Raw genomic sequence first — 11576 nt, 5'->3', positions numbered from 1 at the left:
AGCGTTCCTTTGCTAGGGTTTGCTATATTCACAGTCTCACACCCTCTTCACGAGATCTAAACAAGACTTCTATGGCCTCTATCTCTCTCTCCCCCCTCACAACTGGTGAAGGAGCCGTCTGAATCCCGTCGCACCAGGAAGGGGAGGAGGTGCAGCGTTCACTCAATCGCCTTCGGCGAAGGAGGCAATCCACGGCCGGCTGCGTTGTTCTCTTTCACCCGGCGCATGTGCGGGAGGGCCACTGACACCTTCTTCCTCGCTACTGCACGTAGTGTGGGATGATCGGCCTCCCGCCGCACGCCTAGCCACATCCTGACGACCCTAAGGTATAAGTTTCTTTGAAATCGTCATTGCTCTAGCTGCATGCGGATCTTTTTCAATTCTGTAGATGAATCTAGGTCTTGGTTCAAAGAGGAAATAAGGGTTCGGTGGGGTGGAGCATGAATCTAGGATGTGGTTAAATGAGGAGAGGAGGGAGGGAAAGTAGCATAGACTGGCTATCCAGCCGCTTTGTTGGTCGAAAAGGGGAAAAGGGGGTAACCGAGAACACACATTTGTAAGGTACCGATCTCTTTGTTGAAAAAGGAAAGAAACTGGGGGTTGGGTAGTTTGTGCAGGACTAGATTTGCTGCCCTCACATAGGAAAAAGGTTCAAAGAGAAAAAATATGGGACCAACGCAGATATGCTTCTTGGCAACATACTCTGCATCACCCATTTATACGTGTGGACACACATGTTGTTGGCATGTCCCATGAACCATGTCCCATACAACTATTTTACTACTGTTAATCTAAGAATGCCGCTGGAAAATTGAAGCAATGCCATTGTTAAAAGTAAATTACATTTTTAATGAATGTTGTTTTAAGAGAATGTCTCTGCTAATATGAATCAATGCAACCGTTTTAGACATGCTTCTGCCATACTTTGTTTTCCATCAAGATAAGTTAGATGCTTATTTTTGTCGCTGTTTGTTTCATCCTCCTTTATTGGCCAGTAATTGTTTCCCTTTTTTCCTCTGTTAAAACAGGGATATCTATTCAACTTGTTCCTATATCCAACTTAAATGTCACACTGGCAACTTTGCTTGACTTCAGTGCAACTGCACAAAACAAGATTGGATTTCCAATTCGTGTTGGTAGATTCGTATTTTATCTTGTCTTTCTCATGAAAGGTCAGTACAGGCCTTCATCCACATGATTGTGCAGTGTGCTTTGAGATGGTGTGCTACTTGTATTAGTACTGTTTTAAATAAATGTTGAAGTGGAGCTATTGAATTTCTCTCTTTTCCCATTAAGTAGTGTACAAAAATGGGACCAACCCAGACATGATGCTTGTTGCTTTGTTCCAACAAACTCTGCATCACTCCCTTTATAAGTTGATGGAAGCACATGGTATTGTTGCACCCACTCTCCCCTAGAACTGTTTATGCTTCTTGTTAATCTAATGTCGCTGGTAAAATTAAGCAATGCCACTCTCGGAATTAACTACAGAATCTTAGTTCAAAACTGCAACACTTGTTAGAGATCAGCGGGATTACCATTTTTGTGGTCGGATGTTTCATCCTCCTTTATTGGCGAGTAATTGATTCCTTTTTTGCCTCTGTTAAAACAGGGATATCTATTCAACTTGTTGCTATTGCGACATTTTGCTTCGCTACGCGAAACACTTTTGTTTTAAGAGTGTTTTGTGCAGTTCAACTTAAATGTCACACCGGCGACTTTGCTTAATTTTGGTGGAACTGCACAAAAGGAGACCGGATTTCCATATATGTGTTGAGTTCTCTTTCAGGTCTTCCTCGCGAGTTGTTTCAAATCTTGGTCTTGAAAGGTCAGTACCGACTTTCATCCACATGATGCTGCAGTGTGCTCTGAGATGTTGTGCTACTTTTATTGCTACTGGTTTGGATAAATGTTGAATTAAAGCTATTGAACTACTGTCTTTCACCATTAAGTGAGAAAAAATTGTTCCAACCCAGACATGATGCTTGTTTCTTAGTTACAACAAAACTCCGTATCACCCCTTTTATAAGTAGATGGAAGCACATGGTGTTGTTGCGCCCACTCCCCCTGGAATAGTTTATACTTTTTTAATCTAATGTTGCTCCTAAAATTAAGTAATGCCACTCTCAGAATTAACTATTGAATCTTAGTTCAAAGTTGCAACACTTGTTAGGGATCGGCGGGAGTACCATTTCTGTAAGGGATCTGCCGGAGTACATGTTTAAGAAATGTATTGTTCAAATAATGTCTCTTTTATTACATATCAGTTACAGTGTTTTACAAATGGTACTATCCTACTTTGTAGGTCTTTCTACATGTTTAACAAGTTATTGTTAACATAATGTCTCTGTTAAAATGAATCAGTCGCATTGTTTTAGGAATGGTACTTTTCTTCTTTGTCGTTCTTTATACATGTTGAAACAAGGCATTGTTTTAGGAATGAATCACACTGATTGAGAATTGCTACTCTCCTGCTTTGTTTCCTATTAAGGTAACACTACTGGAATTTGCTTATTTGCCGTCTGCCTATTCTTTGTCGTCTGTTGGCGGACGACAAAGAAGGTCTTTGCCGTCAGCTTGCCAAAACGGACGACAAAGAATCTTTGCCATCAGCCAGTTCTTTGTCGTCTGCTGGCGGACGACAAAGAATCTTTGCCGTTAGCAGGAAGACGACAAAGAGGGAGGTGGGCCCCACTAACGAGCTATTTAGAAAAAAACCTAACGGCCCCCTCTTTGCCGTCTGCCAGCGGGCGGCAAAGAGCAAAAAACTGGAAGACAAAGGGGGGCGGACGACAAAGAGATAACCGAACTAACGGCTCCCCACCCCGCCCTTTCTCTCTCTCTATCTCTCTCCTCTCTCCTAGACGAGACCACCGCCAACCGCCGCCGCCCCCGCCACTAGCCACCCGCCGCTGCCCCCTCGCACCTCGCCCCGTGGCCCCACACCCCTCCCCTATGGCGCCCCGACGTCCACCGCGCCCCCGCCGCCCCTTCAATGCCGTCCTGCCGCCATCCCCCTCCCATGCGTGGCCATCCCCGCCCCGTCCCGCCGCGGCCTCCTCCTCCACCGGGCCGCCGCCGCCCCCACCCACCGCGGCCTCCCCCTCCAACGGGCCACCGCCGCCCCCTCCCCAAGGAGCGCCGCCCGTCGCCGCCCCTTCCTGTCCCGTCGCCACCCTGCCTCGCCGTCGCCCCGTCGTCGCCCCATCCACGACCCGTTACCGCCCCCCCCCCACAATGAGCCCCTGCCCCTGTTTTATTTTCTGTTTTTCTTTTCTGTTTAGTTTAGGTTATTTAGTTTAAGTTTTTTCATTGTAGGTTATTTAGTTTAATTAGTTTAGGTTATTTAGTTTAAATAGTTTAGGTTTAATTAGTTTAGGTTATTTAGTTTAGTTTTTTTGTTTAGGTTTAGTTTTAGGTTTAATGAGAAAAGAAGACAAAAAGTAGAATAAGTAGAAAGGGGGAGGAAGAAGAAGAACAAGAACAAGAAGAGGAGTAGGAGGAGTAGGAGGAGGAGAAGAAAGAAGAAGAAGAAGAAGACACCCCGACACCTCGGCACGATACCCCGACCCCGACCCCCGACCAGCCGACAACCTGACAACACACCCCGACCCCGACCCCGACCCCGAGCACGACACCCTGACACCCCGGCACGACCCCGACACGACACCCCAGCACGACACCCCGACGCCGACACCCTCACACCACACCCCGACCCCGACCACCGACACCCCGACACCTGACACCCCGACCACCGACACCCTGACACCACAGCCACCCTTACTCCCAACCCCGACACCCTGACACCACACCCCGACCCCGACCTTGACACCCTGACACCCCGACCCCGACACCCCGGCATGACACCCTGACCCCGACACGACACCTCGGCACAACACCTCGACCCCATATATATTTGTGTTGATTAGGTGTATTTTTATTATGGTCATGATTATGATGCACTTAAATTATATACATATTATTATGTTCATGTCAGGTATCCAAATTTTTTATGTTGTACTAATTTTGTTTACTTTTTGTCATTGTAGGGGTTGACAGGATGGTGGGCAAGGGTCCAGAGCGCCCTGATCCTCCTGCGAGCGCTACTGGGAGGGGTGGGTCCATTATTGCTCCCCTGCCCCTCCGAAGAGCGCTGGTAGACAGTATGCAGACAACTGCGGTGGGCGCTTCTTCTGCGGCTGGGAGAGGTTGGGGGAGGACGAAGAATCCTGCAAGAGGTGGACGTGGCAGCGGGAGAGGTAGGAAGGCTGTTACACCTTCGTCGCCGCCACCCTCAGCTGATTCACTCGACCACAGGAGTGCTCCGTCTGACGTGGACCTGTCTCGGACTCCGGTCCATTAGCCTCCGGTCGCTGATCCCTCCCCCCACCAGACTCGGGTCACTGATCCTTCGCCCCACGTGAATCCGGTCCCAGACGTCCCAGAAGACTCCGGTCACGGGGTCTTCGTCCCAGAAGACTCCGGTCACGGGGTCTTCGGCCCACGAGACTCCGGAGGCTAGTGGCCCGGAGGATGGTAGCGAGGACACCTTTTCAGGTGATAGCTACAATGACGATGAGCTGGTTGAGAAGGACAAGAAGGTCTACAAGCGTGCCGCTACAAAGCTCCCGCCCGTGCCGACGACCCCCGACCAGAGGTGGTTGATTGCGCCTAAAGGGTTGAAGTAAGTGCATTTACTACTTTCTAACCATTTGCCTTCATGTTCCTTCAAATTAATATCTAATGCGTTGGCCTTGTCATACTGTAGGGGCTGGGTACGCCCCCTGGTGCCCGTTGGCCCAACCAGGTCCTTGGTGTGCTTTGCCGGCAGCACTTCCCTGGGTGGGTCACATTGCCCGGTGAGGGTCAGGTTCCACAGCTATCACTGACCTGGGAGCTGTACTCGGTTGCCCAGGCCCCGCCGGAGGAGAGGGTCGACGGTGTCTTGTGCAAGACGGTGGCCGACATTGTGTTCCGTCGGTTTTGGGTAATTTCTCCTTTACGGATTTAAAAATTAGCACTACCTAGTGATTGTACTAATCAGTGTTGCCTTGTTTGATTGCAAACCTTCTACAGGGTTTCAGAGGGAGAGCAAGAGGCCGCGTCTATGGTTGTCGAAAACAAGTGCAAGCGCCTACTTCAGAACTTAAGGCACGAGGCTCGGGTGTAGGCCATTTGAGACTACTATGCCACGAAGGGTATTAGGATGGGCAAGCAGAAGTGTCGCGGCAAGTTTTTGAGTAAGGAGAAGTACATGCAGGTAATTACCTATTATTAAGGCCTTGAACTTAGTTTTCTTGATTTGATTCGTAGGCGTAACGCTGAAATTTCTCTTGACTCACTTAGGTGCCCCCGAGATGGTGTGTGGATAAGATGGACTGTTTGGAGGCATTGGTGGATGCGTGGTGCTCTGACCAATGTAAAGTCGAACACCAAAAGGCCAAGGATAAGCGCGACCAAATGGAAGGTGCGCCACACCATCAAGGGAGCTCCAACCTGTTTGAGTATGGGGATAACTGGGTATGTGGTTTCCTACATGATTCATGCAATTCATTCTACATGCTAGCATTTATCCCTTCCAAAATGACTTAATTGATATGCTTAGTTAGTTAAAAAATGGCATAACTACCTTGGATAGTTCATTTATGCCATATTTAGCTCTAAAATGACATAATAACCTTAGGTAGCTCTATAAAATGACTTAATATGCTATAGTTAGCTCCAAAATGACATAATAACCTTGTATAGCTCAATAATGACATAACTAGCATACTTTTGTCAAAAATGGCATAATAATCTTGGTTACCTCAAAAATGACCTAAACTTAGTTTATTTTCCTCGAAAATGACATAACTAATACTTTGGTCAAAACTGGCATAATAACCTTTCTTGGCTCCAAAATGACCTATTTACATAGCAATATCATTCTCCAAAATGACCTTAACTAATATTTTGTTCCTCTCTCTCAGGCGCACCACCACAAGAAGCCTGTGCCAGGTCTGTTCGACTTCTATGGCATGGCCCATATGGCCCCGTACAAGAAGGCCAAGCCATTCACGGAGTCTGACATAGATGATCCAGAGAACTTCACCAACAAGACCTCCCACCACAAGCTTGTGTGTTACAGAGACAAGGGGAAGGCGATAAAAGGGGGGGGACTTTAACCCGAGCCAAGATCCTTTTTATATAGAGCTGGTGATGATATCTGGTGGCGGGAGGTCCCATGGCTCTCAAGCCATTAGTGATGGAGTGATACGTTGTCCTAAGACTCTCCCGCAGATCAAGAAGCACCTGAGTAGCTCTGATCCTGAGATTACGCCTCGTGCACGGCCCGTGGAGATCTCCATGGAGGTTAGTTATATAGATTCTCTCACCTTTCCTCCATTACATTGTGTGTGCGTCCGTCGATGATTACATGATGCTAACGAGGAGTGGTGTGTTGCATACTATTGTTGAGAAAGAGAGATTGAAGACGAAGGCGCTTGTGGAGGAGGCAAAAAGGGAGTCACAAAGGGAGGTGGAGGAGAAGTAGAGGGAGATGGAGGAGAAGACGGTTAAGCTGTTGGAGGAAGAGAGGAACCGGAACGACATCACTAACCAGGCCCTATACGAGCTCATCGTGGTACGTTTCTCGTGCATATTAATAATCCCAATCATGCACGTAGTGTTCACATTACTATCTAATATGACTGACTCGTGAGAACCAAATGTGCAGATCATGTACGAGAAAAATGGTCAGGCCCCTCCGCCGATGCCCCAGATTGCTCCGGCGACCACGGTGAGTTTGATTTGAATGGTCGTTTCTTACTACTATTCACATTTCAGTTTGTGAACTTGCTAACGAGACATTATTGGAAATGATCTTTGGTGCAGCATGGCTCCCGACAAGCATCGAACACTCCTTCTGCCAATGCCGGAGCCCCGACCGGTCCTTTACCTCCGTCTGGCACTGGCGCAGCCCCGAACATTCCTACACCTCTGTGATAACGGTATTTTCCATCTTATTTAGCGTGTTTAGTACATTTATGACATAATTTAGCCTATTTAGTCCACAAATTACATAATAAGCTGAAGAAAATCAAGGAAGAGGAAGGAAAGAAGGAATAGGAAGAAAAGAAGAAGAAGAAAATCAAGGAAGTGGAAGGAAAGAAGGAATATGAAGAATAGAAGAAGAAGATCTTCTTCTTCTTCTCCTCCTCCTCCTCCTCCCCCTTCTTCTTCTTCTAGTCTTCTTCTTCTTCTCCTTCTTCTTCTTCTTCTTCCAGGTTTCTTCTTCTTCTTCTCCAAAATAAAGTTAGCTCTAAGTTATATAAAAAATGGCATAATATGCTTAGTTAGGTCAAAAATGCCATAATTAGCTAGGTAATCTCAAAACTGGCATTTTACTTCTTATTTAGCCTATTTAGTCCATTTATGACATAATTTAGCCTATTTAGTCCATAAATGACATAATAAGATGAAGAAAATCAAGGAAGAGGAAGAAAAGAAGGAATAGGAAGAAAAGAAGAAGAAGAAGAAGAAGGATAAGAAAAGAAGAAGAAAAAGAAGGAGAAGAAAAGAAGAAGAACATCTTCTTCTTCTTCTTCTTCTAGTCTTCTTCTTCTTCTCCTTCTTCTTCTTCTAGTTTTCTTCTTCTTCTTCTCCAAAATGAAGATAGCTCTAAGGTATATCTCATAATATGCTTAGTTAGGTAAAAAAATGGCACAATTAGCTAGGTAAGCTCAAAAATGGCATTTTTCTTCTTATGTAACCTATTTAGTCCATTTATGACATAATTTAGCCTATTTAGTTCACAAATAACATAATAAGATGAAGAAAATCCAGGACGAGGAAGCAAAGAAGGAATAGGAAGAAAAGAAGAAGAAGAAAATCTTCTCTTCTCCAAAATGAAGTTATCTCTAAGTTATATCAAAAAATGGCATAATATGCTCAGTTCATTCAAAAATGGCACAATTTGCTAGGTTAGCTCCATTTTACCTAAGTATGCTTACTTCTTCTTCTTATTCTTCTTCATTTTCTTCTTCTTCTTCTTCTTCTTCTTCTTCTTCTTCTGATTCTAGCTAGTCTTCTTCTTTTCTAACTTTCTTGTTTCCATTTTGCAGATTTGATTCACTATATAGAAGCTTGCATGGATGGAGTGCTTGTTTCCCTTATCTTTTTTCCTTTGTATCGATGAAAAACATGGAACTTATTGTATGGATGCATGGAACAATGTGTTGTATGAACATTGTGATATGTAATATGTATATATGGATGGAACTATGTTTATTATGTATATATGTATGTTCTGATGGAGATAGATATGTATATGTATATCTGTGTGTTGGATACATCATATATGTGTATCTGTGTGTGCCTGTGAACAAAATATATATCTGTATCTGTGTGTGAATTCCTATGAAATTAAATGGATTCGAACAACAATAGGGGATACATAACCTCTTTGCTGTCTGCTAGCGAAAGGCAAAGCTATTTGCCGTCTGCTAGCAGATGGCAAAGAGGACACGTGGCAGCTACCTGTGAAACCTGGGAACACTGGTTGCCTATTTGGTCACCTTGTCGTCCCTAGCGGACAGCAAAGATTCAAATCACTTTGCCATCTGCCAGCAGACGACATAGCTGGCCATGTGGCAGCTTCGCAGTACTGCCTAGCAGATCTCTTTGCCATCCGCCAGCGGATGGCAAAGTGATTTGAATCTTTGTCGTCCGCTAGCGGACGGCAAAGTGCGCCGTCAACCCCCTAACGGCTCTCACGCCACCGCACTGCCGTTTGTTCTCTTTGCCGTCTGCTGGCATCGTATGGCGGATGGCACGTCCGTTTCTGAAAAGCGGATGGCAAAGAAGGCCTTTGCTGGCACCCTTTCGTCCGGACATTTTGCCGTCTGCTGGTGGACGGCAAAGAGGTTTTCCGTCCATGAACCATGCCTTTGTCGTCCGCCATGGCGGACGGCAAAGAAGCTGATTCCAGTAGTGTAAGGTAGATCAGTAGATGTTTTTCTTCTGGGAGTACAAGTCATCAACCGTTATTTCTCAGTAATTTTTTCCCTTATACCTATTGTTGCTTACAGGGATATCAAAATTAAAGCTCGGTTTGATTTCAACTTTGATTTTAGTTGAACTACACAAAACGAGCCAATGTGTCTAAGGGAAACTGCTGCACTAGTGGGTCCAGTTGGTCTTAGCACATTGCAGAAAGAAGCAGTCATCGTTTGCGCTACACTATAGAAGGAATGATCGGGAAGCTTTACAAAGTATTAGTAGATGCTAGTGACATGACTAGTCTACAGAGAGCATGGGCAACTTAACAACACGTGGAGTGCAACATTCACTCCGCAAGGAAAGGTATGACCAAGTCAGTTGCCGATGCATCTGTAAGAAACGAGGTCAGTATCGGCCTTCATCCACATGATTGTGCTTTATTATGTTGTGCTACTTATATTGTTGTGTTGTTATGAATAAATGTTTAATTCAAGATATTGTATTGCTATCTTTTCCTGTTAAATATAATGAAGATGATTATAGTTGTAAGTGTATGTTTAATCAACTAGTACCACTATTATATTCATCACGCTTTTTTGTATTTATGCAGACAGGGATGCTGAGCTTGTTTTTAGTGGAACTGCACAAAATGTTCAGATGGTTCGTGTCCTCCATAATACGTCATCATGCAAAATACATTGAATGGTTCTCTAATCATGCGTCGTCACCTTGAGCCACCGGACTATCTATTTGAATGGATCTGTCAATGTCGGCCATTAAGAAGGGCAAGAAGAAAGGCAAAAAGAGAGATGGTTGCTTTACTTGTGGTTCGGAGGAACACTGGGCAAACAAGTTTCCCAAACAAGTACAAGAAGCTAGGACGGGACTCCAAGTCTGTCAATGTCACTCTAAGCAACAATGATGGGGCATCTGGGTATGGTAATCTGTTTACCATACTTTCAGTTTGTTAGTCCATCGATTGGTGGGTTGACACTGCGGCCAATATTCACGTGTGTGCTGATGTGTCTTTGTTTTCTTACAAGCATATAAATATGAAATCCATAGGGATTCTCAGCTTGATTTTAGTGGAACTGCACAAAATGTTTAGATGGTTCGTGTCCTCCATAATACTTCATCATGCACAATACATCGAATGGTTATCTAATCATTCATCGTCACCTTGAGCCACCGGACTATTATATGACAAACCCTGCCCGTTCCACAATCATAGGAATTACATATTTTGAATGGCAAAAGCTTGTCAAAGTTTAATCATTGATGTTAGCAAGAAGACATAAGTTTAATATATTAGAGTTGGAAAACCTTGTCAAATTTTGCTCATTGATGTTAGCCAGAAGACATGCATTTGATATTTTTGAGTGGGACGCCCTTTGCTGTGAGCAACGTTGATCGTTTTTTCCTATTCCTATCTTCAGTTCAGAAGTAAACATTTACTCTGCTGATATGCATAGTCACATGAATGTTGACTTATGTAAGGCATTTTAAGAGTTTGTTCTGAATGTTTTCTATATAATGTCAGGCCTTGTGAGTTTGATTACAAAGTTGAGCTTGGAATGATGTGGCATGCGGCATCACAAGCTGTTCACCGTACCTCCTGAGAATAATGCGTCATATTCTTTTGCATGTTGATATAATGCATGTGATTTGCATGTTAAGAAGGTCATCCTCTTCTATTGTTTCTGTGCTTAAGAAGTTCATTGTCTTATGTTTCATTCGTAGCCTACACGACAACTCGGGTAGGTTAGAGGTGAAACCATATGATCTTTCGACCAACTCATCATCTTAGGCCATGATTGGATCATCGTTTTCCAACCAAAAACGCTTTTAAAACTGACGCTTGTAAATAAAAGCAGATGGTCTTGGGCGAAGCGCTTGGTTGGCCGATTTCGACTAGTAAAATATACACTGGTCTCTCAAATTACACGCGTAACTCGCCGGTTTTAGTTACAGACCTCGGGCCCTCTATTTCATTATGCCTCTATTTTTATGGGTTGTTTCTAGTGACGAGTAAATTACAATTGTATCTTAATACAGTTGTGAAATAAACTAGAGCTCCCAAGCGCGGCCTTATCGTTTCATGCCATCTCAGTCTCTCAAAGGTGCTCATAGGTATCCGATGATCCTGGCTTCCTGAATGAGCAGCGGGTGTTGTATTAGACTATCTGTAGGGCCCACGAGGCCCTCTCCGTCGTCCTTTGAGTTGTTGCGCTCGCCGTGGCGCCGAGCATTGTCAACATGGTCAACGAACACGAGGATTGAGGAGATGACTTTATTTTGACTAGATGACAGTAGGGACCCACTAGGGCCATAGCCGTACATACGCAAGTTCCTCCTTATTATAAACAATTATAATTTTTTTGCTTCCTCCTGGTTTCCTGACATCACGGTCCCACACCATCGTGAACCTATATAGTCAATAAACAAGAGAATTTCACAAGGAGCGGCCGGCAGTTGGGACCCAGTAGCTTGAGCAGTATTTGATTTTTTAGGTGTAACCGAAGTTTTTCTTGAGCGATGTTTTTGTTGTTGTTCAAAGGAGCAGGGTATCAACTGGGCGGGTCGTGGACCATCTAGCC

The sequence above is a fragment of the Triticum urartu genome, chromosome 4A (assembly GCF_056163025.1).
Source record: "Triticum urartu cultivar PI428250 chromosome 4A, HENAU_Tu73, whole genome shotgun sequence".
In the NCBI taxonomy this organism is placed as follows: Eukaryota; Viridiplantae; Streptophyta; class Magnoliopsida; order Poales; family Poaceae; genus Triticum; species Triticum urartu.
The sequence above is the reverse complement of the archived record's forward strand: the minus strand, read 5'-3'. Positions refer to the sequence as shown.